We start from the raw sequence: 27791 nt of genomic DNA on the forward strand, positions 1-27791 counted from the left end.
TAATCAGTGGGACACATAGGTCTATACAACCCCTTTCAATCTTTTTCACCTCCAATATGGTAATATTACTTATAGACCCTCTAGAGAACTGCCTTCACTCCTATCTATTCCCTTACATTTGAGTTCAACCTCATTAGCTAACCATTCACCCATCTCTAGCTTCTATGTGTCTCTAAGTATCCTATATTCTGTATTATAAACCTCTGATTTTACCTTCACCATGGTCATAAAAGTGGAGTCTACAGTATTTATCCTTTTGTGTTTGGATTATTTAACTTTACATTATGTGCTTGAGGCTCATCCATCTTGTCATGCAATTCAGGATGTCATTTCATCTTACTGCTGCATAATATTCCATCACACATAAATACCACATTTTGTTAATCAACTTGTCTGAGGATGGGCATTTGGATTGTTTCCATCTTTTAGCGATTGTGAGTAATGCTGATATGAACATCAGTGTGCAAATGTCTGTTTGTGACACTGCTTTCAGCTCTTCTAGGTATATACCGAGTAGTGCTATTGCCGGATCATAGGGCAAGTCGATATTTAGTTTCCTAAGGAACCGCCAGTCTTCCATAGTGGCTGCACCATTTTACATTCCCACCAACAGCGCATAAGTGTCCCAATTTCTCCACATCCTTTGTTTAATAGCAGCCATGCTTATAGGTGTGAGGTGGTATCTCATTGTAGTCTTGATCTGTATTTCCCTTATAGCTTATGAAAATGAGCATCTCTTCATGTGCTTTTGAGCCATCTGTATTTGTTCTTCAGAAAAATACCTATTCATATCTTTACCCATTTTCTAATTGGGTTGTTTACTCTTTTGTTGTTGAGTTGTATGATTTCTTTATGTATACAGGATATCAAACCTTTGTCCAAATATTTTTGGACATGATTTCCAAATATTTTTTCTTCATTGAGTTGGCTGTCTCTTCACCTTTTTGTCAAAGTCTTTTGAGGTGCAGAAGCATTTGATTTTGAGGAGTTCCCATTTACCTATTTTGTTGTTGTTGCTTATGCTTTAGGTGTAAAGTTTAGGAAGCTACCTCCTATTACATCTTGAAAATGTTTCCCTATATTTTCTTTTAGAAATTTTATGGTGATAGCTCTTTTATTTAGGAGTTTGATCTACTTTTAGTTAATTTTTGTATAGGGTGTAAGGTAAGGGTCCTCTTGCATTCTTTTGGCTATTGATAGCCAGTTCTCCCATGCCTAGTTATTGAAAAGACTATTTTGCCCCAGTTCAGTGGATTTGGGGGCCTTTTCAAAAATCAGTTGACCATGTATTTGGTGGTCTTGATTCTATTCCATTGGTCAATACTTCTACCTTTGTGCCAGTACCATGCCGTTTGGATCTCTGTGGCTTAATAAATTTTGAAATCAGGAAGTGTTAATCCTCCCACTTTGTTCTTCTTTTTAAGGATGCTTTTAGCTATTCGGGGTCTCTTTCTCTTCCAGATGAATTTGGTAACTACCTTTTCCAAGTCTTCAAAGTAGGTTGTTGGGATTTTGATTGGTATTGTGTTAAATCTGCAGATCAATTTGGGGAGAATTGACATCTTAACGATATTTAACCTTCCTATCCATGAGCAGGGAATGCCTATTTATATCTTCCTTGATTTCTTTTAGCAATGTTATGTAGTTTTCTGTGTACAAGTCCTTCAGTCCCTAGTTAAGTTCCTCCTAAGTACTTGATTCTTTTAGTTGCTATTTTGAATGGAATTTTTCCTTAATGATTCCTCACTTAGGTCACTGCTTGTGTATGGAAACGTTACTGATTTTTGCACATTAATTTTATATCCTGCCACCTTACTGAGTTTGTTTATTAGCTCAAGTAACTTTGCTGTAGATTTCTCAGGACTTTCCAAGTATAATATCATTGTAGAGAGCCGCTTTCCGGGTTTGGCCTAGTGGACACGCTGCAGCCTGCTCTAGAGTTCCCCCCGCCCATCGAGTGAGCTAAGATGGCGCTCACATCCTGCTTTTGCAAATGACGCACACGCCCACCAACCCTATCTTCCAATCACCTCTGTATACGTGGCACTAACCTATTGGGTTTGGGCACAGTATATAAGAGGTTACCCGGACGGGGTGGGCGGAGACGACCCACAGGGAGCCGTGCCTGACGGCCGCATAGAGGTTGCTCCCCCGCGGGGCATCTTGTCCCGCGCGGAACCTGTAACAGAGAATGCAAGCTTAACTCCAGTAAAGGTCTGTGCTTACAACTGCTACGTGTCTTGGATCTGTGTTTCTCACCAGCGCGGATTTGTCTGCGTCTCTCTGTCTCTCCTCATTGTCTCACCCGCCGGCCGGGGGCTTGACGCTGAGCGAGAAGTCGCGGACAAGTGGTGGCCCGTACGGGGAACCCTTCTGCTGCCTTTCCCCGAGCTGGTGAGGACGCGCATCCTGAGTTCGCAGCGGACTTCCCGCGCTTGATCACCGCGAGAAGGTGAGTGCTTCTTATTACGTGAGAGTTAAGGGCTGTGGGCGTTCAGGTAGCCCCAGTGACTCGGAAGAGCTCTCCGAGTGATTAAAGACAGTGCCGACTGCAAGCATGGGGCAGTCAGGAAGTTCACCTTTGTTAGCTCCCTTAAAGACCCTTTTGAAGCAGTGGGGTATCTCGGTTAGGAAGAGTTCCCTCCTGCGGTTCTTAGACGATGTTGCTACCTTTGCCCTTTGGTTCGCCCACTCCGGGAGCCTTAGTCTGCCTTCTTGGTTAAAACTTGGTAATGACATAGAACGGGCGCGCCGGACGGGCCTTTGTATGGACCCGATCCTGGTCCCTATCTGGGAAACCGTCAGTGCTTGCCCTGAGGCGGAGAATGCTGCAGGCCTAAGTCCGTCTTCCGCCCTGCTGCAGGCACGGCACGCGCTCCAAGAAACTCAGTCGGCTTTGTCTGCAGACGGCTCCCGTAAAGGCAAGCCGCCAGAGTCAGACGTTAGTTCGGACGACTCTGACTCGGAGTCAGATAGTAATGAGACCGAGGGTGCAGACGCGCCTCCGCTGATCGATTGGGGGAGGCCCCCTGTCTCGCCCACGCAGCCCTCCGCCCCGCCAGTGGTCACTGTAGGGGCGCGGCGGTTTCCGGTGAATGGTTTTGGTGATCTCGCCAAAAACCCTCACCACGGGCTCCCTCTGGTGGCCGAATCAGGTAATTACAGTGGCTGCTCTCCAACTTCTAAGCGCTTGTTAAAAGGAATGGGATATGTCCCCGGCAAAGGCTTAGGAGCCTCATTGCACGGGCGCGCAAGGCCTATACAAGCTGTCTCCAATTCTGACAGACGAGGCCTGGGTTTTTCCTAGGGGCCACTGAGGGGAGATTCCCACCCACACCTATAAAACTAAAATGGAAGACCAGTACCCCGGTGTGGGTGCCTCAGTGGCCATTATCACAGGAAAAACTCTCAGCATTACACACTCTAGTGTCAGATCAGTTAAAAAAGGGCCACATCATTCCCTCTACATCACCTTGGAACACCCCTATTTTTGTCATAAAGAAAAAATCAGGCAGATGGAGATTGTTACATGATTTAAGAGCCATTAATAATTGCATGGAGTCTATGGTAAAATTAAATACCTGCATGTGTCAGTAGATACATGTTCTCAGATATTATTTGCCTCTGCTGAGACAGGAGAAAAAGTCCACCAAGTCATTGCACGCTGCCTTGCCGCTTGGGCAGCGTGGGGTAAGCCAAAAATATTAAAGACAGATAATGGACCTGCTTACACCAGTAGAACCTTCCAAAAATTTTGTGATAATATGGAAGTCCAATTAAAGCATGGCATCCCTTATAACCCTCAGGGGCAAGGGATCATTGAGAGAGCACACAGGTCACTCAAAGATTTGCTTAGAAAACAAAAAAGGGGGATAGGCCACGGCCTGTCCCAAAAGGCTCAACTGTCCATAGCCTTGTTTACGTATAATTTTTTGAATGAAAATGCACAGGGAATGACACTTGCTCTTCAGCACACTACTCCGAGTCCTCCACATAGAGGTCTAGTCCGATGGAAGGATGTCCTGTCAGGACAATGGCAAGGCCCTGACCCAGTGCTCAGCTGGGCCAGAGGCTCTGTTTGTGTTTTTCCCCAGGAGCCAGGACGTCAACCAGTGTGGGTTCCGGAAAGACTGGTGAGAACCGTGACATCGCCCGAGGAGGCCACGGAGCTGTTGCCTAAAAAACCAACAAGCCTTCAACCTGAACCATCAGATCAGGCCTCCAACTCTGCTGATGACGGCGGCGACTGACGAGATAGCAACGAAAGCGCCGGTCACCCTTCGATTGTTTAGAAGGGGGACCAGTTTTAATAACCCCCGTTGCCTTCGACCTTTCCAAACTGGGCGAGACTGTACAAAGTCTGTGGAACCGAGTCACCTCATGGTTCTCTTGGCCCAATTTGACTACTTGGATTCTCGTGGCAGTGGGACTATTAGTGGGCTTAGTCACTGTTAAATGTTTGTTAGAACGCTTGTTCCAGACACAGCAGCAACTACGTGTTTCTACCATGTTAGCTATGTCTTCCCAGTCAAATGTGGGTGTGCGTCCCTCCTCGATAGATAGCCCGTCTGAATCACCTGGGGCAAAGCTCTTGTCAGCAAGGTTTGTTGCAGGCTCCCTGGCCACTACCCGTGTTTAGCTAGGCACCAGAGGCTGTTAATTTTGCGCGCCTAGCCGCCTCGACGGTGGAGCTGCGGCCGCAGTCCTGGCCAGACTGGGCTTGGCTCTAGCCATTGCACCGAGGCCTCCGCAGCGTTTCCTATGCCCTGGCTGTCGCTCTCATAATCCCCGCTTGACCCAGTTGCGAGGCGAAGCACTGCAGGGAGAGTCACGTGGTATCCAGTTCACGGACTCTCCGGTCTCTATATGAGGTGAGCATTCTGGTCGGTGCCAGAGGTTCAGCCGCAAGATGGCTGGAGCCTAGTCCAGACTCCCCAAAGCACCAAAACAAGTAGTGGGCTAATCAAGCTCACGGGAGCACCATCATCAATAGAGACACTGGGTACAAGAATACGGTCTACGGACCATGCCTCTTATAAAAACAAAAAGGGGGAGATGTAGAGAGCCGCTTTCCGGGTTTGGCCTAGTGGACACGCTGCAGCCTGCTCTAGAGTTCCCCCCGCCCATCGAGTGAGCTAAGATGGCGCTCACATCCTGCTTTTGCAAATGACGCACACGCCCACCAACCCTATCTTCCAATCACCTCTGTATACGTGGCACTAACCTATTGGGTTTGGGCACAGTATATAAGAGGTTACCCGGACGGGGTGGGCGGAGACGACCCACAGGGAGCCGTGCCTGACGGCCGCATAGAGGTTGCTCCCCCGCGGGGCATCTTGTCCCGCGCGGAACCTGTAACAGAGAATGCAAGCTTAACTCCAGTAAAGGTCTGTGCTTACAACTGCTACGTGTCTTGGATCTGTGTTTCTCACCAGCGCGGATTTGTCTGCGTCTCTCTGTCTCTCCTCATTGTCTCACCCGCCGGCCGGGGGCTTGACGCTGAGCGAGAAGTCGCGGACATATCATGTCATTGGCAAATAATGAGAAAGTTTTACTTCTTCCTTTCCAATTTGGATGCATTTTGTCCTGCCTATTGCTCTAGCTAGAACTTCTAGTACAATATTGAATAATAGGGATAACAGAGGGCATCCTTGTCTCATTCCTGATCTTAGGGGGAAAGCTTTCAGTCTCTCTCTATTGAGTATGATGCTGGCTATCAGTTTTTCATATACACCCTTTATCATATTGAGGAAGTTACCTTTGATTCCTATCTTTTGAAGTGTTTTTATCATAAAAAGGTGTTGAATTTTCTCAAACAGTTTTTCAGCATCAATTGAGATAATCATGTAACTTTTCCCTTTCAATTTATTAATGTGCTGTATTACATTAATTGATTTTCTTGTGTTGAACTATCCTTGCATTTCTGGTATAAGTCCCACTTAGTCATGGTGTATAATTCTTTTAATGTATTGTTGAATTCGATTTGCTAGTATTTTGTGGAGAATTTTTACATCTATGTTCATTAGGGAGATTGGCCTGTAGTTTTCCTTTCCAATAGCATCTTTACCCGGTTTTGATATTTAAATGATATTAGCTTCATAAAATGAGTTAGGTAGTGTTCCTTTTTTCTTCTTCTTCTTCTTTTTTGGAAAAGATTGAGTATGACTGGTGTTAGCTCTTTTTGGAATATTTGATAAAGTTCTTCTGCAAAGCCATCTTGCCCTGGGCTTTTTTTGTGTGGAAATATTTTTGATGACTGATTGAATCTCTTTACTTGTGATTGGTTTGTTGAGATCTTCTATTTCTTCCTCAGTCAGTATAGCTTGTTTGTGTGTTTCCAGGAATTTGTCCATACATCTAAGTTACCTAGTTTGTTGGCATATAGTTTTTCACAGTATCCTCTTATGTTTTCTTTTATTTCTTCAGGATCTGTGGTAATGTACCCCTTCTCATTTTTGATTTTTTCAATTTCAGTTCTCTCTCTTTTCTTCTTTGTCAACCTTGCTAGTGGCCCATAAATTTTATTGATTTTCTCAAAGAACCGACTTTTGGATTTATTGATTTTTTTCTACTATTCTTCTGTTCCCCCATTCATTTAACTCTGCTTTAATCCTTGCTAATTCTCTTCTTCTATTTGTTTTGGGGTTAGTTTGCTGTTCTTTCTCAAGTCCCTCCAGGTAAGTAGTTAAGTTAATGATTTTTGCTCTTTCTTGTTTTTTTAAATAGGCATTTAGAGCAATAAATTTCCCTCTTAGCACAGCCTTTGCCACACCCCATAAATTCTGATATGTTGTATTCTCATTTTCATTTGTCTCCAGATAGCTACTGATTTCTCTAGCAGTTTCTTCTTTGACCCACTGGTTATTTAAGAGTGTGTTATTTAATCTCCATATATTTGTGAAAGTTCTCATTCTTTGGTGGTTATTGAGATCCAGCTTCATCCCATTGTGATCAGAGAAAGTGCTTTGAATAATTTCAGTGTTTTTAAATTTATGAAGACCTGTTTTGTGCCCCAGCATATGGTTTTCTATCCTGGAGAATGTTCCATGAGCACTAGAAAAGAATGTATATCCTGGTGTTTTGGGATGTAATGACCTATATATTTTTGTTAGGTCTAATTCATTTATCAATTTGTTTAACTTCTCTATTTCCTTGTTGATCTTCCATCTGGTTGTTTTATCTATAAAGGAGAGTGGTGAATTGAAGTCTTCTACTCTTATTGTTGAAACATCTATCACTCCTTTCAGTTTTGCCAATGTCTGTCTCATGTACTTTGGAGCTCCTTGATTGGGAGCATAAACATTTGATTGTTATTTCTTCTTGGTGAATTGTCCCTTTAATTAATTAATTGTCCTTTTGTCTCTTATGAGGTCTTTACATTTAAAGTCTATTTTGTCTGTTACTAGTATAACTATCCTTGCTTTCTTTTGGTTACAACTTGCATGGAACATCTTTTTCCATTCTTTCACTTTCAATCTATTGTATCCTTGTATCTAAGATGAGTCTCTTGTAAGCAGCATATAGCTGAATTATAATTCTTAATCCATTCTGCCCACCTGAATCTTTTAATTGTTAAGTTCAGTCCATTAACATTCAAAGATATTACTGAAAAGATATTTCTTGAATCAACCAACTTCTCTTTTGGATTTTATTTGTCAGATCTATATATTCTTTTCCTTCTCTCTCTTTTTATCCTTTCAGTTACCCTTGCTTCAATTCTGGGCCCTCCTCCAGACCTCCCTCTCCTGTTTCTTTTTTTTCAACTGGCAGAACTCCCTTTAGTATTTCTTCTAGGGCTGGTCGCTTGAAAAATTCTTTCAGGATTTGTTTGTCTGTGAAAATGTTAAGCTCTCCTTCAGTTTTTGAAGGACAATTTGGCTGGGTACAGAATTCTTGGCTGGAAGTCTTTCTCTTTCAGAATCTTAAATATATCATACTGTTGCCTTCTCACCTCCATAGCACCAGTTGAGTAGTCTGAACTCAGTCTTACGTGGTTACCGTTTTATGTAGTAGATTGTTTTTATCTTGCCACATTCAAGATTTTCTGCTTCTCTTCAACATTTGACAGACTAATTAGTATGTGTCTTGGAGAAGGCCTTTTGGATTTTTCCCATATGGAGTTTGTTGAGCTTCTTTGATTTGCATATTTATAGCCTTTATAAGTGTTGGGAAGTTTTCTCCCACTATATCCTCAACAAATCTTCCTAGTCCTTTATTCTTCACTTCTCCTTCTGGGACACCAATGATTCTTATATTTGTGCACTTTGCTTTGTCCATCATTTCCCTGAGATCCAATTCAAAATTTTCCATCTTTTTGCCATTTGCTGTTTTGAGTGTTCAAAACCAGTTGTCCCGTCCTGTAGTTCACTTATTCTTTCTTCTGCTTCTTCAAATCTTCTGTTGTGTATCTCTAGCATGTTTTTTATTTGGTCTATAGCATCTTTAATCTCTGTGATATCTGCTATTTTTCATTAATTCTTTCAAATTCCTCTTTATGCTCTTCCAGTGTCTTCTTGATCTCCTTTATGTCATTAGCCACCCCATTTATTTATTTAGTAGAGTTATAGGAACACCTTTGATAAGTTGTTCCAACATCTGTGTCACCTCTGGTATTTTAATTTGGTCATTAGGCTGGGTTTTATCTGTCTGCATCATGATATGCTTAATGATCTAATGCCATCTTTGCAGCATGTAAATATCTTGATTGGTTTACTTTAGAAATTGGTTTCCTGATATTTGTGGGATAGACATAGAGCAGGATGCAGGGCGCAGGGTGGAGCATAACAGTGCAGTGATGCATGGCAGCACAGGTATAGGTGCAGGTTGGGGATGCTACATGGGTGCCTGTGAGCCTGGGCACCCAGTGGCAGGGAGGATGTGGCTTTGCAGGTGCACATATCTGGCGGGGGCTGGGCTCCTGCTGTGCACTGGTCTAAGGCAGATGGCCCTCTGTGCATATGTGTAGAACTCAGGGTAGTTGGTCAGTGTTGCACCTGCATGGGCTGGAGCTGAGGTGGCCCAGCTGCACTGGTCAGCACTTGCCCAGATCTGGGAGGCGTGACTGGGCACCAAGCACATGCACAAATCTTGGAGGGCTGTAAGCTGATGTACACAGGCGCAGAGCTCAGGGGGATGAGGTGGGGTTGCACGATTGCATGGGTGGAGACAGGTGTAGCCTGGGTATGGAGGTAAGCGCCCGCAGCTTTTATGTGCTGGTGACCATCTGCAGGGGGCAGGGAGGGGGAGGTAAGGCTTGGGAGGGGTGGTGCGAGACTGCGCTTGCACAGTAGAGATGCGTTGGGCTGGGGCTGGCATGCACACATTTGGGGTGGGGTTGTGGGGTAGGTATTCATGCAAGGGGCTGGTGGGGCAGGGACGCTTGGAGTGCAGGGAGTGGGGTGAGTGATGGGATTCAGATGCATGGATTGTGGGGTGAGTCTTGGCTCTTGGGATGCTCTGGTGAGGGTAGTGCCTTCAAGGAATATGGCTTGGCTCACTTTCTAGTCCCTGTCTCCCCATTCGTGCACTCCTGAGGACCCCAGGCTTCTGTATTAGGCCGTTTGCACCAACAAGATGGTCTCCAGTTCTCTGCTTCTTAGTTCCTCAGTGTTTACAACCAGGTCTCCCTATGTGGTGCAGAAGACCCTCCCAGGTCCCTGTAGTTGCCATCTCAGATGCCCTCCTGTCCTTTCTCTAGCTGTTCCTTAGAGCAAGGGTGAACTCCATCTCTAGATTTTGTTTTTTAATTTTTTTTTTTTTTTTGGTGCATGGTCCGGGAATCAAACCCCAGTTTCCTGCATGAAAGGCGAGCATTCTATCACTGAACCACTGCTGCACCCTAGGTCATTTTTTTTAACATGGGCAGGTACTGGGAACTGAATCTGGGTCTCCAGCATGGCAGGTGAGAACTTTGCCACTGAGCCACCATTGCACCACCCCCTAGACCATTTTTGACCTACAAAATAAAAGAGGCAGTTCTGTGATTCAACCTAATAATAGGATTCAAACCACGATGACCTTAAATGGGGAAGGACTCTATGGAGTGGGAAGGATGAAAGCTGACCCTGTCACTACAGGGTAGGTATCAGGAAGGATGTAGGTAACGTTCATCTGAAAGGAGGGAGAATCCCAAAATGCTCTTTTTATTTCTATTCAAACAGAGCCACAGATCTCTTTCTGTTCCCCTTGTATCTGAATCCTCAATCTAGTTCTACAAAGAAGATACATTGCACAGAGATTCCTGTGTCTTGAGCCATAGCTCTTAGAACTAGACAGGCCATTAATATTCTCTCCTTCTCAGGTCAAAGATTTTTAAAACCATGAGGCATGCTTAAATAGTTACACTTACTGTTCTAGTTTGCTAGTTGCCAGAATGCCATGCACCAGAAACTCAATGGTTTTTAAAAATGGGAATTTAATAAGTTACAAGTTAACAATTTTTAGGCCATGGAAATGTCCCAATTAAAGCAAGTCTATAGATATGTCCAATTTAAGGCATCCAGGGAAAGATACCTTAATTCAAGAAGGCTGATGAAGTTCAGGGTTTCTCTCTCAAGTGGAAAGAACACTGTCATGATTTCTTTTCCATCTGGAAAAACACGTGGCAAAAACAGCATCATCTGATAGCTTTCTCTCTTGGCTTCCTGTTTCATGAAGCTCCCCAGGAGACATTTTCCTTCTTCATCTCCAAAGGCCACTGGCTGTTGGACTCTCTGCTTCTGGTGCTATGTCATTCTGCTCTCTCAGAATCTCTCACATTCTCCAAAATGTTTCTTTTTTTATAGGATTCCAGTAAACTAATCAAGACCCACCCGAATGGGTGGAGACACATCTCTATCTAATCCAGTTTAACAACAACTCTTGATTAAGTCACATCTCCAGGGAGATGGTCTAATTACAGTTTCAAACATACAGTACTGAATAAGGATCAGAAGAGACAGCTGCCTCTACAAAATGGAATTAGGATTAAAACTTCGCTTTTCTAGGGTACATACCTCCTTTCAAACCGGCACACTTACTGACAGATGTGTGATGTGCATAAGTAAGACCTTTTAAATACCACCACCCCCCTAAAAAACAACTCACGAGGCACAGAGATGAAGAGTCCTGCCCGCTATCACACAACCGTGTGATTCTTCAACTGTATATCTTGATAATGAAAATCTCCAGATGGAATATGTTTGGGAGACCTCCAGTGACATGATTCTACAGGGAGAGGCTGAAGGATATTACAGAGAGGCAAAGTAGTAAGAAAGTTACATCTCAGAGGATGCTGACATCAAATTAGCTTGGCTAGAAGAGCAGAGAATGCAGGCGATGAATGATTTCCTTTTACTAATCTTATCCTTGGACCAGAATTAATCTTTTCCTAGACTTGTTAGGCTGACCAAATTTATTATCCTTGATGATAAGATGCCTTCCCAGGTTTGGGAAAAATTAAAAGAAATATGATTTATTTTTCCTGAGATCATTCCTGGGCCCATAGTGCTGCTCCCCCAAACTAATATTTTGGCATTGAATAAGCCAGGAAAATTAGTCCATGTACTTAACATTAGCCAATAAAGAAAAAACTCTAATGTTTAAAGTTGCTTTGATCCCATAATTTCTCTTGTGACACTTGAGTTAACACACACTCTGGAACCAGATTTTCGGAAGCCTGTGTTCAAGATAAGCGCAGTCTCCCTGCATCTTACGTGGTTTGGTGAACTTAACTATCCCAAATCCCAGTCTTCATCTGATGACCTAGCATAATATAGTGCTAGGCCTTTTGAAGCACTGCTCAGAGCATTACAAACAAGGACTGTAGTGGGATTTTGGGAGTTGAGGGTAAAGGGTAAGGAGAGCTCTTCCAAAAGCAAGGGGGTGGCAGCTAAGCCCTTCTCCAACTTGAGGAACTTGCAGGCATGCCCATCTTGCTGGACAGCCATCTTATCAACATCATTCCAGACCAGGAAGAATGGCGGTGCAGATTAAAATCTGTCTGTTAGCTCAATGTAAACTGGCTTGCTTGTTGAGGTGGTTATTGTCTCAAGGACCCAAATTACTGTCTGAATAAATACTTATTTCAGAACTAAATAATCAATCATCAACCTAACCGTTACCACCACCCAGCAGACATGGCAAATGACCAAAAGCCAGAGAAATGGTGAAAGACTTGTCCCTGTGGAGGGATCTTAATGATCTTCTAGCTCTTGGTCTTCACCTTATGAATGAGAAAACTCGGTCCCAGAGACAGTCAGTGGCTTTCCCAAGGTCCTATAACTAGTAAGTATAAGATTGTACTAAGTTCCAAGCCTGTCACTAACTAGCAGTGACTCCTGGCTCCTCCCTCAGCATATATTCACTATCCCATACTGCCTGGAAAGTTCTTCTCTACCCCCTTCTTTTGGACAAATTGTTTCCTTCCCTTTGTTCAGTTATTTCTGTTTCATGACTTTGTATTTGCCTTCCTAAAGAGACTGTTTGCATCCTAAGAGTAGTTCAAGTTTAATATAACACAAGACATTTGTTAGGGGCTACAAGTTGCAGGCTTGTCTACATATGAAGTACATGGTCAGTGGATATTGGCCTGGAGTGCAGATGAGAGGCAGTTCTAGCCTCAGGGCATGAGAGAAGAAACAGTACCGAGCTGGGTGGTGGGTAATGTGGTCACAGTTATATACTAGTCATGATGTTTTATGGTCCTAAAAGAGGATTGTGGTAGTGTTGATAGGAATAAAAAGAACAGGACAAATGAGTATGTGTTTTAGAGATAAAATGGACACAACTTAGTGATCAAATGGATGTTAAGAGAGGAAAGAAAAGGACAGATGATAAGAACTTTGCACTTTGGACATTTCAAATGGGAAGTACTAACTGGGTATGCATTTGGAGGTGTCTAACAAATAGGGTGAAATCCAAAACCGGGATTCAGGAGGGTGATGGGGGGTCAGTTATCTAAAGCAAGGGGATGGCTTAAGCTGTAGAGCTCGACCTTGCCTTGCTAGAAGTTAGCAAAACTCTCTGCTAAAATTCTTCTAGTACTTTGGAATGTTTGAACTAGACCAAGGACTAGCAATGATGGTAAAAAAAAAAAAAATATATATATATATATATAGGGCAAGAACAATAGCCCATACTGGCTACCTAAGGGGAAGGCTAGCCCTTGCCTTCTTGCTCAGCAATTGTTCTTTCCACCCATCATTCTAAATAGCCCATCTCCCCCAGGAAGCCGATCTGTTTTGAGATGAGAAGTACTAACTTATTTGCCTCTTGTCCTGGATTTGAGCCTCTCAGTCATCCCCACTTATTTACAGACTTGTCTTTGGAGATTCCAGGTTTCTATTAGTGGCATACACAGGCACTTAACAATAATTATTCTCTGATGACAACAGTATTGTTACATCACACATCTGAACATCTTCTGCCAATTAGTTGCTCATTTTCCTATTGTCACCTCTTTTTTCAGCCCCTAGCTCCCAAATCCTTTCCCCTCCACCTTGAGGCTCTCTTATCTACCCATACTCCTGATAAGTTTCAGCAGAAATTTGTTCTTGTGAAGCAAAAGTTAAAAAAACAAATTAATGTCAATGGAGAAACCTGCTTAAAATAGACTCTGGCATTGTAAATATTCTCTGTATGTTACAACTACTCCTTAAATGTAGCAGACGTCTCTATGTGATAAACCTCTAACTCACCTTCATTTTAACTATTTGTAAAATTTCAACTAGAAAATGAAACAGTGCCTGGCAGCAATGGTGGTTAAATTAGAAGGAAAGGGATTGGATGAAAACATCAGACCACTGAGGTGACCCAAGTGGGAAAGCCAAACCACAGAGGAGCAGGAAGCTCCAGGGACAGAGCCTTCTGGAGTAATCACGGGGTGGTTTATCTTATCATGCAAGTGATGCCCTGCCTAAACAGTGGAAGGATGAAGGCTTTGTTCTGTACACTGCACACAAACACCACGACAGTGTACTACAAACAACCATCAATGCTGTTTGAATTCGTCCTACACAGTCTCCTAGATGATCCAAACCTGCAACAACCTCACTAAAGTCAAGGTCCTTTTGCTGGCACCAGAGTAGGCGTTAGGGGAGGTGAACCTGAAATCTGAAATTCTCATGGTCTATAATTTGAGCAGGTCTCCTCTTGGCTACTTAACATTTCTTGTGTGGCCCATCACACCTTCCGTATAACAGATTGAACTGAACAACTTAAGCCACTTCAACCGCTCCTTGGCTTAGAGTTTACATGAAGATAAAGAGAATTCCCTGTAGAATATTTCCCACCAAAACCAGCTAACAATAGCACCTTGTCTCTTAAGGCAGCCCCTCAGGTAAGAACCCCGGCCAGACCCTTCCACACCCCATAATGGGAACTTTGCTGCAAATGTTTCTCATCCAAACCAAATCCGTTATAGGGCATCACACAGAGCTACGAATGTATTCCACATGTGCTCCATTTCTGAAATGCTCATTACCAAACCAAAAGCATATTACTATTACTGTGGTTGTTGTCGCTTTTGCTAGCTCTTGTTCTTTTTTATAAGTACAAAGCACAGCAAAATCGTTTCATTAGTGCCTCATCACCTGGAGGCACTGCAGAGAATTAAAATAGAAATATGTTGGTAGCCCCATACACATGGTCTTATTCTCCCACCTGAGCCAACCATCCTCCCCCACCATCCAAAGAGAAGGAGAGGCTGGAGGCCCAGGTAAGATTTGTTAGGAGAGGTGACCTCATGCATAACAATAACACTGCAGCAAAAGCACAGAGAGCCCCTATCCTTCTGAGCACCGAAGGAACCAACTGTGTTCACACCTTCCAAGCTGTCGTGAAGGACGATGACAGACAAGACTCATCACAGAGCCCTTGTTCACTCATGGGGAGAATATCTGCAAGCTAGGAGAAATGAGGGTCTCTGAGTGGGTGTCTGATAGACAACTTTCCAAGAGGATAATGAACTCGGGAATTTCTGAGAGGGTAGTGATCGCACTTACTGCATTATTCCAGTCATTCAAATAATTCTAGGCAAATGGCACCTTCCCACCTCCAGCCCCACTCACACTCAGCCCAAGTTCATCGGCCCATCAGTATACTCAAGCACTTCAAATCATTTCGATAGCGACCTAAGTAAAACCCATGTGGAAGGTCAACAGCCTTCAGAGCTGGAAAGAACAGATCCAGGCATAGAGACATGACTTCCCTCACACTCACACCTACTTCCAGGCTCAGAACCGACGTTTCTGTGGAGGTTAGTGCTTTGGAAGGTTGCCTGGGGGTGGGGGTTGGGGGAGTGCATTACTTAAATATTAGCAGTGTTCTCAATGCAGTAAAAAAAAAAAATTGAACATAATGACTTTTGTTAATGTTAGGCATTTCTCCCCCAAGTTTTTTTTTTTTTTTTTTTTAAAGGAAAGACAGAGAGAAGGAAGGAAGGAAGGAAGAAAGGGAAACATCTTTAAACATTTTCTTGTTTTTTATTGTATTCTGTTTCTCCGTTTTTGTTACATGGGCTGGGGCCGGGAATTGAACCGAGGTCCTCCGGCATAGCAGGCAAGCACTTTGCCCGCTGAGCCACCGCGGCCCGCCCTCCCCCAAGTTTTTGTTCAGCCCTCAGTGCCTGTTACCACTTGCCTGTTAGAAAAAACTAGCATAAGACAAAATAAATGAATGAGTAGAAAGTATTAATGAGAAAATGCAGAAACAAACATATGTTACACATGTCCTTTAATAACTCGCTTTTTCATGGGCCACTCAGCTTGTGGCTGTGATTTAAATGCATTCGTTTAATACCATCACTTGTTTGCTGGGGAAATTGTACCTTGTTCATTTGAGGTCATTCAACAAATCATATTTTTATGGTTTTCTGAAAAGACATTACAATTTTGAAAGCCTTGACATCCTGCCTGGGTAGGCAAATTTGGCAAAAGAGCACAGGATTTTGAACCTGGTCTGGTTCCCACCCTTGGGCAAGTTTTTGTTGGTTTTTTTTTTTAATTTTTATTGATAAAACAACAGGCAAGCACATTCATTCTTAACATACAAATATTTCATACATGGTATACAATCGGTGGTTCACAATATCATCACATAGTTGTGTATTCATCACCATGATCATTTTTTAGAACATTTGCATCATTCCAGAAAAAGAAATAAAAAGAAAAAACTCATACATACCAAACCCATACCCCTCCCTCTAATTGACCACTAGCATTTCCATCTACCCAATATATATATGTACATTTAATTTTAACATTTGTTTCCCTTATAATTTAATTATTTTTAATCCATAGGTTTTACTCATCTGTCCATACCATAGATAAAAGGAGCATCAGACACAAGGTTTTCGCAATCACACAGTCACATTGTGAAAGCTGTATCATTACACAATTATCTTCAAGAAACATGGCTACTGGAACACAGCTCTACAGTTTCAGGCACTTCTCTCTAGCCTGCTACACCTTAAACTAAAAAGGGGATATCTATATAATGTGTAAGAATAACCTCCAGGATAACCTTTTGACTCTATTTGAAATCTCTCAGCCACTGACACTTTATTTTGTCTCATTTCTCTCTTCCCCCTTTCGGTTGAAAAGATTTTCTCAGTCCCTTGATGCTGAGTCCCAGCTCATTCTAGGATTTCTGCCCCACGTTGACACCCCTGGAAGTCATATCTTGTGCAAGTTCTTTAGCAAACTTGACCTCTCCAAGCTTCAGTGCTACATCTGTAAAGGAAAATGACAGTAACCTCTCTGAGGCTTAAATGAGATAATATAAGAGATATGCATGGTAGGAGCTCAAGACATTTTAGTGGTCATCGAAAGGACTAAATGAAAATACATTTAAAATATGCCTAGCATGATCCTTCACACTTGCAAAGTTATCCACAAATACCAGCTCCTTTCCTTTCCCCTGCAATCATTCTCTGAATTTCGACTTGACAGTTCACTGTTACTCCCCAGCTTCTCTGCTCTCAGACCTCCCTGAAGTGCAGGAAGGAGCTACCATCCCTGCTTAATACCACTTGACTTCTGTGCTGTGTCTAAACTTTTGCCCAAGAGCCACCAACTGCAACTGCACAGAAAGCCCCAGGAAGCTAAGGTTTCTGCAAAACTGAAACCAGCCAATGGGGGGGAATCTATCCTGCCCAGGCAGGAAGAAGTGAAAAACTTCCATTCTATAATCTGGGTAAAACTGCTGTTTCCTCACAAGCCTCAGAAACTCCCTCCTCTGAGGTCCACCCAGTCCCCAGGTTCACCCTCTCACAGTTTGGCCTGGGCCAAGCCCAAGAAACTTTAATCAAATGCAATATAAATAAATAAGTAAATGGTTTCTCCCTTAAGCAAAGGTTCATCTCCCTCCTGCAGGAGCCAACCCCAGGGAGATGCTCAGCCGGAGAGCTTCATCACAAGGTGTTAATCAGTTGGCAGAAGAACTAGGATGGAAAAGACTCTTTTCATAAGAGAGAAAAAAAATTAGCTGGGGCAGTCGTGAGGCTTCTGGTCCCACTCTCCAAAGTGGCTCCAGTATTGGCTTCCTTAAGGTGAAGCTAATTGTTTAAACAAGACTAAACAAGCATGAAATTTGAGAGGGAGAAGGAGAGAGAAGGAGGAATTTAGAAGGGGAAGAAAAGGACATTTTTTCCCCAAAAGACCCAAAGCAAATATAAATCACAAAAATAGCTTTGGTCCTTGGTAGCTAAAAAAAAAATCCTCCATGCTGAAGGTGTCCTGGGGAAATTAACTTCCCAGAGTCAACATAACACAGAGGAATGACAAAAGAGCAATGAACCCGAATCATCATCTTCTCTATTTTTGATCAAAGAAACCTGCAGAAGGCTCCCAACCCTAAAGCATTTCTGCTTGGAGCATCAACATCAGCTGCCATAAATGAAGAAAACCACGCACATGAGGCCCAACGACCTACAACGGATCCATACAGAGGGATTCAGGGACAGACTCCTGATTCACATGTTCATCAACTTAGTCATCAACAGAGATGTTGTGGATACCTGTTACGGGTCGGGCACCATTGTCTGCACTAGAGCTACACCCACAAGCCAGATAAAGTCAATGCTTGCTATCAGAGAGCTTGTAGAGCAACAGGCTTCTAAAATGACCTTATTAGGTTCTATTTGGACACAGGGAGGAAGCATGATTGGTTCTGCCCAAAGAAGACATTGAGGTAAGGAACTGCTTCAGGTGAGAGAGCGCATTTGCACTGAATCTTAAAGAAGGAGGTCCTTAAGGTGTTCCTTAAGAAAATAATGGACATCAGGACCTTCTAGGCAAACCACAGAGGTGTCCCTAGGCATGCTGTCCCTAGGTATGGCTGTATACAAATTGCTAACATTTCCCATTCCCCAAAGCACGGACTTTGTCCTGTGATGAGTGGAGAGTCACAGAAAGCTGATTGATATCATGACGAGCATGCTAGATTAAGAGTCAAGAAACCAAGGGATCTGCCACTCCCTAGCTGTGCAACCTTGGAAAAGTTACTCTCCCCTTCAGGGCCTTGTTTCCTCCTATGCCAAATGAGAGAACTGAGCTAAATGATCTTTCAATTCCGTGAGAAGCTGGCAAAACAATTAGGAGATAGAACAATGGTTTAGAAACCACATCCTTGAACCTTTCAGTTGACTTCATTTGGACCATGTGCATATGTATTTGTATGTCCCCATGTGCACACCCTCAATCACATCCCTCCGATCTCTCTTCCACGTGTTTACCAATAAAATGCTTCAGGGTTCAAAATCTACATGGGATAAAGCTAAAAGCTTCTCAGCATGGAATGCAAAGCCCTTCATCCCTCTCCAGTCTCATATCACACACCTTCACAACTAAACCTTTGGGCTCCAGGCCAACTAATACACTATTGAGTTTCTTATATCTGCTCTTTGACCCATGGTGCCTCAGCTTCCCAGAATACCCTTTCCCTGTCCTTACTCACTTAATAAACTCTTGTTTGCTCTTTAAATCCTTGTTCAGGGATCATTTGCTCAGTCACATTTTCCCTCATGTCCCAAATAGATCCATTATTCTCTCATTAAACCTGTGCTCTCCATGCCTGTGATACTGCATTGTAATTATTTGCACACATGGCTCTCCCTTCCACAGCTAGAGCAAGGATCGTGACTCAGTGACAATTGTATTCCTGCTCCTAGTACTGTACCCGGTCTAGAATGCCCTCAGCAGAGGTTTGTTGAGCTGAACACTTGCATTGTTATTTAACTGTTCTGACTGTAGGCACAGGAATACAGGTGAGATTTCATGGTTTGTTAGGGAGCCAGGGTTTCTTAGAGTTAAATTAGCTTCCAGAAAAGAACCGCCCAGTTAGGTCAGGGGGCCAATCAATTCCCTTGTATAGCCCCAATTTTTCATAAACTCAAGTCAGATGATGGAAAAGGCAGGTGGGCCCTCAAACTTGTCCAGAAATTTGTCATTTTCATGATGTTATAAACTCTCAGAATTTAACAAGATCCTAGAAGCCATTGTAATGTTCCACCCAATGCAGAACATCTCCACAAATCCCTGAGAGCTACCCATTGCCCCACGACCTGAAGGGGTCTGTCCTATTCTTGACTAGTTATTAGAAAATCTTCCTCATTGAACCCATCTAATCCCAGGGTACCTTGTGATCTTGTCTCAACAAAGTCTCATTCATAAAGCAGTTTAACAACCAAAAATTGGTGAATATGCAATCCAAAAATGTCCTGGAATCTCCCAAAGCTTATTAAAAAGCAATCAAATGAAAAACTATGCACAGCTTCTGACAACCTTCTTCTCCACACTTCTCTTTGGAGCTCCACACAGTACAAAGCCTCCAAAACTCTCCCTCTTTGGAACACTTCCAACCAAATCAGCAAGCGCTCCTTCCCCAGCTCCCCACCCCCATCCTGCCCTCCTACTTATTGCATGATTAGTGTAGATAATCTTCACCTCTCTAGCTTTTAAATTTTATGCTGTTTCTTCTTTTACCCCATTCTCTAGACTCTGCACTACAAAGGAAGCCCAGGAGCTGAGCCATCAGCAAGATTGTCTCTTCCTTGTATGAAAAACACATTTTTAAAAATTATTTTACTATAGATTGGTTGAAAGAGAAGTATCCACATGACAGAAAGCCTCATGCTTTTCCCAAGTCTTTTCTTATCCAATCTATACAGATCCCATTTTCTCAAACAACACTGCTCCCAGAGCTTTCAACATTCTGCTCAACTTCCATTTGATATCCTTGGATAATTCCCACTATCTTTAAAGTGCTGTGCACAGATCTGAATATAATAATTCAAGGTTGATTCAAGCACAGAATTTCCCATGAACAAGAAACTTCATTAATGCAACTGCAAAATACTTTCCTTTGTCAATGTTTTCTAAAAACCAGAAGTACAACCCGGTTCAAACCTGGACACCGATTTTGTGAGATGGCCACTATCTCTGTACATAAGGCATCCTGTGTGTGGTGGGCTGAATAAACATGCTCCTCAGCACATCAGTCCGGCTGAGCTTCACAGGCAGACAACTACATGGTACAATCTGAGGGACTCAGAATATCCCACCCTTCCCACCAAAAAGTGTGCCCACCCCCAGGACACATAGCCATCCTAAGTTACCCATTCTTCTGGGTAAAGCCTTTGAAGCTATTGCTAAGATGCAACTATGTCAGTTGAAGAACAACAGCCTAAGGACTTGCCATTAATTAAGAGTTTAACTTAAATTATCGAACATTTTATTCGCTACTCTTAAAATAAGTCTGAATTTGCCACTGTGGAAGTTTGTGAACATCCAGAAGCAGCACGAAGTGAGGGAGAGATGATGAAAGAAATCAAGGGTCCATCTAAAGGTAATGACAGTGACCTGATAAAGGGACTGGCTGGAGCGTAAGGACCTCTGGTCAGCGCAGCTCAGAGAGTGTGCTTTGGCTGTGCCGGACAGCTGGGCTATAACTTGCAAGGAGAAGTTGTCTAGAGGTGGAGCCACGCTTGTCTCAGCTGCCAGTGAAGCACACGGCGACAGTGCCCTCTAGCGATAGGAAAAGGTGTTCATCACCCTCAGTTGCAGGTGGATACGTATAGATTTTAATTTGCCCATTACCCTCTTTTACTCATTCATTCAACAAACATGGGATGGACTGCCATTTTTGAGTTAAGCACCATGCCAGGCACTGGGGAGACAAATGAATAAGGAACGATCACTGCTGTCAAGAGGGTTTCCAAGGACCACAGATGTGCAAAGACAGAAATGGTGGATAAGGAAGTTCTTCCCAAGGGAAGCAACACTCAAACTGAGACTATATTTGCCAGACAGAATAGCACAACCTGTAGGTGTTCTGGCCCCACTAAGAGGAAGAGATGTAGGGGTCATGGCCAGAGAGGTGGATAGAGAAGAGTAAGCAGAGCCTCGTCAAGGAGGGTTTGACCTTTATCCTGGTGATGACAGGGAGCCAGAGGAATAAATCAATTTTGCAAATTTAAAAGGGTTGCTTTGATTAAAGGAGCAGATGCAACTGCAGGGAAATAAGACTGAAGGCAGGAAAAAAATGAGGGTCTAAATTGAGGGACAAGATGTGGGAGAAGTAAGGAGGAAAAAAGTTAAGGCAAGAGGATCTACAGAATTTAGTTGCAGACTGGGTGTGGAAGGTAAAGACAATGGGGGGGGGGTCAAGACTAATTCCTTGCTCCTTGCTTGGGTGACAAGCTTGATGGTGAAATACTACTCATCACACAAGGAATAAAGGAGGAGGAGCAGAGTAGGAAGAAACATGGCATGTTCAACTTCGAACACATTGAATTGAATGTGCCTAAGCGACAACCAAGAGGTAATTGACTCATTAATGTGAAGCTCTAGGAAGAGGCTGCTGATTTGGAAGTTGGGAGTAATTGGAAGGGAAAAGGTCTTTTGAGGTAAGCGTTCAACCTCAAGAGAGAAAGTAGCTGAGGACAGACCCATGGGGAAAGCTAATTTTTAAGAAGTAGGCAGAAGAAAAGCAGCTTCCCATGGAGACTAAGAGGAAAGACTGAGGTGAAAGGAGAACCAGAAAAGAGTGAAGCCAGGGAAGAGAAAGCTTCAAGGCAAAGGATATGAAGGGTATAGCTTGTCACAACAGCTCCAAGATAAACAAGTGAAATGAAGGCTAAAGTGAGCCCTTTGGTTGGACAATTCTGTGCAGTGGTGGAGGTGAAAACCCAACTGCAATGAGTTGAAGAGTAATTGGAGATGACAGAGGTAGTGTGATCTTGCAGATACTCAACTTTATGGCTCTTTCAATTTAGACTCTTAAAATATCAATCTTATTGCTTTCTACCACTCAGCACCTACCAGGTAAAATTTTCCTAGGGGATATAAAGTCTTCATTTGATAACACCCCTCACAGGGGTGTGATATTGATTCAATAAAATTATTTATGTAGAGCACCTAGAAAACTGCCTAGCATACAGTAGGTACTCAGCCAAAGCTAGCTCTCTGCCTGGCTGTAATAACATAATTAGAAACGTAAATCTAACAGGATACAAACCCCCATTAGATTAGCTGGTGTTTAAGCTGACCACTTATGGATCCCACCACTTAACCGGATAAATGAGAGTGAGATCTGGTCCATACATCATCCCCACTAAGTGGGCATTGTGGTTAGGTGGCTCCAGTGTTCAGCTAAGGGATCAGAAATTGGACCCAGGGAGTGTAATCCATTGCTGAATCCAATGAATTATCTTTATAAATAAGGACGTTGGACTAACAAAGTTTATGTAACTTGCCCAATTTTACACATTCTTTCTCAGGAAATGGGGTCTGTTTCTAAACTGTGTCATCTGCAGGATGTCCCTTTTGAAAGCTTAGGAGGATCAGAGAGGAACACACACATACACAAGCCCAGTTCATTTTTAGCTCTACAGTAACTTCACGGTCTCATCCTGATAGCCTCTTATTGCTCAGTGCTTCCGTTTCATTTGGAAAAAGGGAATGAAATAGAACTGTACCTCTCCTTCTCCTTCTAGGGAGTGGCCTTGATAAGATCATGTCTGGGGCTCTACAGGAAGGAAATGCCAGGAAGTAGCATTGTGGATTGTTTGACTCAGACAGAGGGAAGGTCCAGCTGAGCTTTCTCTCTCTGAGCAACGTGTGTACATTCAGGTGCCTGGACCAAAACTAGGATCTAACTGATCATATGAATCAGTTCTGAGGCCTTGAAAAAATGGGAACCTAGGGATTTGACAGTTCTTCACAATAGGCAGCAAGTAAATAAAAGCTCACTATAAATGATAAACCTCCATGGGAAAAGGTGCTAAACCAAGTCTAAACTAGATTCCAATGAGGTCTGTAAATTGTTAGATGGGTCTTGGGTTCTGAGTTATTTACTCTGCCCTCACCTTATCCCTTCCTCTGATTTCAACCCAATTCCAAGTTCTGAATCCACACAAAAGAACTGGGGCATCATTATTAGATTCAGGATAATTTCTTTTTGAGATTCCTCTGAAACATCTCCCACCTGACATTTATCAGGTGACATATGTTTCCTTCATCACCCCAACCTAGATGCTCCTTTTCTCCCTCCCTCTCTCACTGGCTACCGGCTGGCTTCCTCCTTGCCTACCATCTAGATACACACACACACCCCTTAGCCATTGCAGCTTGTCAAGAAGAATGAGCCAACCTGCAGGCATCTCAGCCCCTCAGCCTGCAGAATTAACACTCATGTGCCTGGAATGTTCCTTGGCTACCTCTTTGACAAACCCATCCCTCCATTCTGTCCACCTACCTGCTCCTGAAAGCCCACTTCTTCTGGAAGGACTCCTTAGATTAGCCACATGAAGTCTGTTTCCCCTGCACCCTGCCTCAATCTATACCTTAAAGCTGTTCCCACAAGTTACCTTCCTACCTCAATTATTCACTCATCACTTTTTCTCATCTCCAAAATAGACTTAATCTTTATGTGTAAGTAATGTTTAGCCTTTACTGGCAAGTTATGTAACTTTCAGACATCTTCTGCTGTTGTGTGTATGTCCCGTCCCCCGTCTGTCAGCACTGCAGGGAGGGGAGTTCCCTCTGTGCAGCACCAGACAAGCAATAGCAAGGGGTTTGCAAAGATGAGAACAAGGATGAGCACATTCAACAATCATTTATTGAGCTCTTCCTATTTGCTCAGCAGTGTGCTAAGTTCTGGAGAAGTTGGGTCTATGAGGGAGCCATAGAAAAACTATAAAACACCATCCTTGCTCAAAAAAAGAGAATGATATCATTTCCTCACTTAGTGCCACAATGCACAGTTATTGAGCTTTCTCAAATGTTGGCATTTGATCCTGGTGCTGGTAAGATAGGGTGGTCAGATAGTATTGTTCTGACTTGATAGACAAGGAAATACATGCTTGTGCCATGCTGAACGTCACACAGCAGACAGTGCCAGCACTGGGACTCCTCAGTCTGAAAGCAAGAGCCAGGAAAACAAAGGAAACAAAACACCCCAACCTCAAAGGGCATTAAACGAATTGTAGGTGATGCATACCAAAAGGACACATCCAGATAGTGCATGCTAGAGATATTCAAAGAATTACGGAGAAGCAGAGCCAGGCAAGTGGAATGTCTCAGGACAGACAGAAGATAAACAATGCCCAGAAATGGCCTCTGAGGGCAGCACTGAGTTGCTTCCATCTTGGTCCCAGGTCCTCTGCTCTGGAAATGCAGCACGCTGCCTGACATCAGATGCAGAAAATAGCATTCGTATTCTCCAGTAAATCATTTTCTGGGCCCAAGTATTGAGAATTGTTTGACTTGAAATGATGTCCACAACCAGAAGGCAACTGAAATTTGCACCATCTACTAACATGATGCTTCAGTTCTTCCAGCTGGACTATCCAGAAAGAAGAGTCTTTCCTTTCCTTGCCAATCCCTGTCATGTCCCATCACGTGGCACTCCCCATGTCCTTGCTTCTTTGCACCACAGAAATTCTGTATTGCAATTGAGTCTGCAAATACATTTAAATTAAGGTGTGCGTGTGTGCATGTGTGAATGTGAGACTGGACATTCCAGTGGTCTTCATCTCAGCTCTCTAAGAAATTAATTAGGCTAATGTTTTATTTGCATGAGACTGAGGTTAGCTAATATTTCTCCTTGTCCTGGGGGACATGACATGGTTGTTTGAAGCTGAAAAATACCCCAGGAAAAAAAAACATGTTCTCAAAGTTAATCCATTCCTGTGGGTGTAAACCCATTCTAAGTAGGCCCTTTTGATGAAGCCATTTCAGTTCAGATGTGGCCCACCTCAATCAGAATGGGACTTAACCCTACCACTGGAGTTCTTTATAAATGAGAGAGAGAAAAAAAATTTAAAACCCACAGAAGCAAGACACTGAGAGCAACAAAACCAGGAAGAGAAAGGAGAGACCAGCAGCCACCATGTGCCTTGCCATGAGACATAGGAGCCAAGGGTTGCCGGCAACCAGTCTTTGGAAAGAAAGCATCACTTTAACGATGACTTGATTTGGACGTTTTCCTGGAATCTAACCATAAGTGAATAAATTCCCATTGTTTGAGCCAAACCATTGCATTGCGTTACTTTAAGCAGCCTCGGGAACTAAAACATATAGACATAGGAACCAAGGGAAAGTCAAACAGCCTGGCATGTGGGTGGGCTGGGAGGAACCACTCCTGGAGGATGGTTTTGGATCTGCCGCAGCCTTGGGACCCTCAGCAGTAGGGGGTTATACATCTTCCATCTAATGTTCCACCATTAACATAAATTGACTTCCTTCTCAGCCTATTTCTCTCTTTTCTCTCCACTGAATGGCTCTCTGATTCTCTGTACTCAGTATAGCTTTTCCCCACTTCACTGGTCCTAATTCTCAGAGCATCTTCTCCTTCCTAATGCTGGATTGCAAGTGTCCATCCTGGCTGCGCTCCCACACTCCCCTTCTGCCTTGTGATCCTGCTGCCTCACTCCCCACCACTACCCATTCTCTCTCAGGGTCTTCTGGTTCAAAATAGCTAAATGGGAATCTGACTTGGACCAGCTCACCTTTTCAAACAAGCCAAGTCACTGACTGCCCCATGGCTTAGTTGTCCTTAGAGCAGACACCCTATCCAGTCAATGGCCAAATTTCCGCAAAAATAAGAAGCCTTGGGCTCTTCTCCAGAAGACATGGAGACAGACACAAAGTTGGCCACATCCAGTCAGCTCAGCTGTGCCTCTCCATTTCCCATCCACAGAGATGACCCTCAGCCAGGCCCTTTATATGTCTCATCTGAGGTTCCCACTGTAGTCCCTCATTTGAATATTTGCTTTCAACTCTGATCCCCAATTTAAAACCTACTCTGGTCTCACCGTGGTTTATTTTTTCAGTTTGTTTTGGTTTTGCTTGTGCGTGTGTGTGTCTCTCTCTTTCTCTGTCTTTCTCTCTGTCTTTAGAAAACTCTCTGGTGCTTCCATTTACCTATTCAGAGACTCAATAAGTAGACTGCAAAATCCTGAAGGCCAGGGAGGATCTCACCTGATCCATATATGACAAAGCCTCTGGTACATATGCCACGAAGGCCAGAAGCATGAATAAATGAAGATATTAATTAATTTAGAGACAATATAGGCTGGAGATGCCTAGACAAATGGTCCTTTGTTCACTCTGGCCAGCTCATCTGCCATGCTCTGCCCACACACCCTGGCCCACAATTGAGCCCTCACCTACCGCAGACAGGGGACTGAGAGGTCTAAGGAAGAAGCCCTCTTAGGCTCTTAGATTATGCTGTTTATAACCCACATGGACAATTAGCCATCCTAATTTGGACATAGGAACTCAAGCCAAGCTCAAAAAATGGGGCTCAGGAGCACATTAGGGAAAGAATGTCGGTGGGTCAGGGGATGTATGGGGAGACGATGAAGGGGAGGGAGTGGAGATGTTGAGGTGTAAAGGGAGAGATGCAGAGAAAGCATCATTCCAGAACGTCTCTAGCTAAATCCACTCACTGGGCCTGTGTTCTGGGCCAGGTCCGGTCCCTCCTGCAGCCCGTGTGCTCTTGGGCAGTCACTCATCAACTGGGGCCACTCACCTCAGTAGTCTCACCTACCCCCAGGGCTACTGTAGAAATCAAATGTAATCATAAATGCAAAAATGGGCATTGTTGTCAGCATCACCATTACGAGGCAAATAACTGTGCCTTTTGCAGCTCAGGGTCCCTTAGGGCTTTGCCATCGAAGACAGACACTCAATCAGACATACACATTGGAAACACCGTGGGGAGAAATTAGAACAAGACACAAACACTCATGAGTGTATACATCAGGTGTCCAGTGAAGCCAAGTGATTGTCTATTTTAAAGTGCAGGGTTGTTTTCAGCGTGAAACCCATACACTGGGCACACAACTGACTTGGAATGAAGAAGAAGGGGTGCATGCGTCATTGCAGCTCCAGGAGCTCTAAGCATGTTTCTTTATTTATTCCTCATAAAAGCCCTCCAAAGTTGATCTTCTCATCTTCTTTTTGCAGAGAAGGAAACCAGGACTATGGAATAGTTGAAGCTTGAACCCAAGTCTGTCAGACTCCAAAGCCGATACCTGTCTGGCTCCCTGCTTAGAACCTCAGGTCAGGAAGCTTGGAGATGATCCAGGCCAGCCACTCCTCAGAGAGGTCAGTCAATGAAACACTACCCTTGGGTGTCCCTTGTGATAGAGCCCTCACTGTCTCCTTTGCAGTGATGCACACCACACTTGGACACCTGCAACCATCAGAACGTGCCTGTGAGCCAGCACCGAGGAGAGACCACGTCCCCTCCTAGGAGTGTGACCTTCTGCAATCTTCCTGGACGCTGTTGCAGAAAGTGGCACACAT

General features: G+C 43.6%; 1 long non-coding RNA gene across 3 annotated transcripts in view; it reads right to left on the reverse strand.

Annotated features, from left to right (window-relative positions):
* Window positions 1-27791, reverse strand: part of LOC143649811 (uncharacterized) — a 127093-nt gene that overhangs the window by 55544 nt on the left and 43758 nt on the right. Inside the window, exon 5 of one of the 3 annotated variants that reach the window (XR_013159198.1) lies at window positions 15611-27678. The exons of 1 other annotated variant lie outside the window; for it this stretch is intronic. This is a non-coding gene — a long non-coding RNA (uncharacterized LOC143649811). Of the gene's footprint in view, window positions 1-15610; window positions 27769-27791 lie in introns of those variants that run through there. One more of the 3 variants, XR_013159197.1, reaches the window with a different exon arrangement.

This window comes from Tamandua tetradactyla, chromosome 11, assembly GCF_023851605.1.
Source record: "Tamandua tetradactyla isolate mTamTet1 chromosome 11, mTamTet1.pri, whole genome shotgun sequence".
Lineage (NCBI taxonomy): Eukaryota > Metazoa > Chordata > Mammalia > Pilosa > Myrmecophagidae > Tamandua > Tamandua tetradactyla.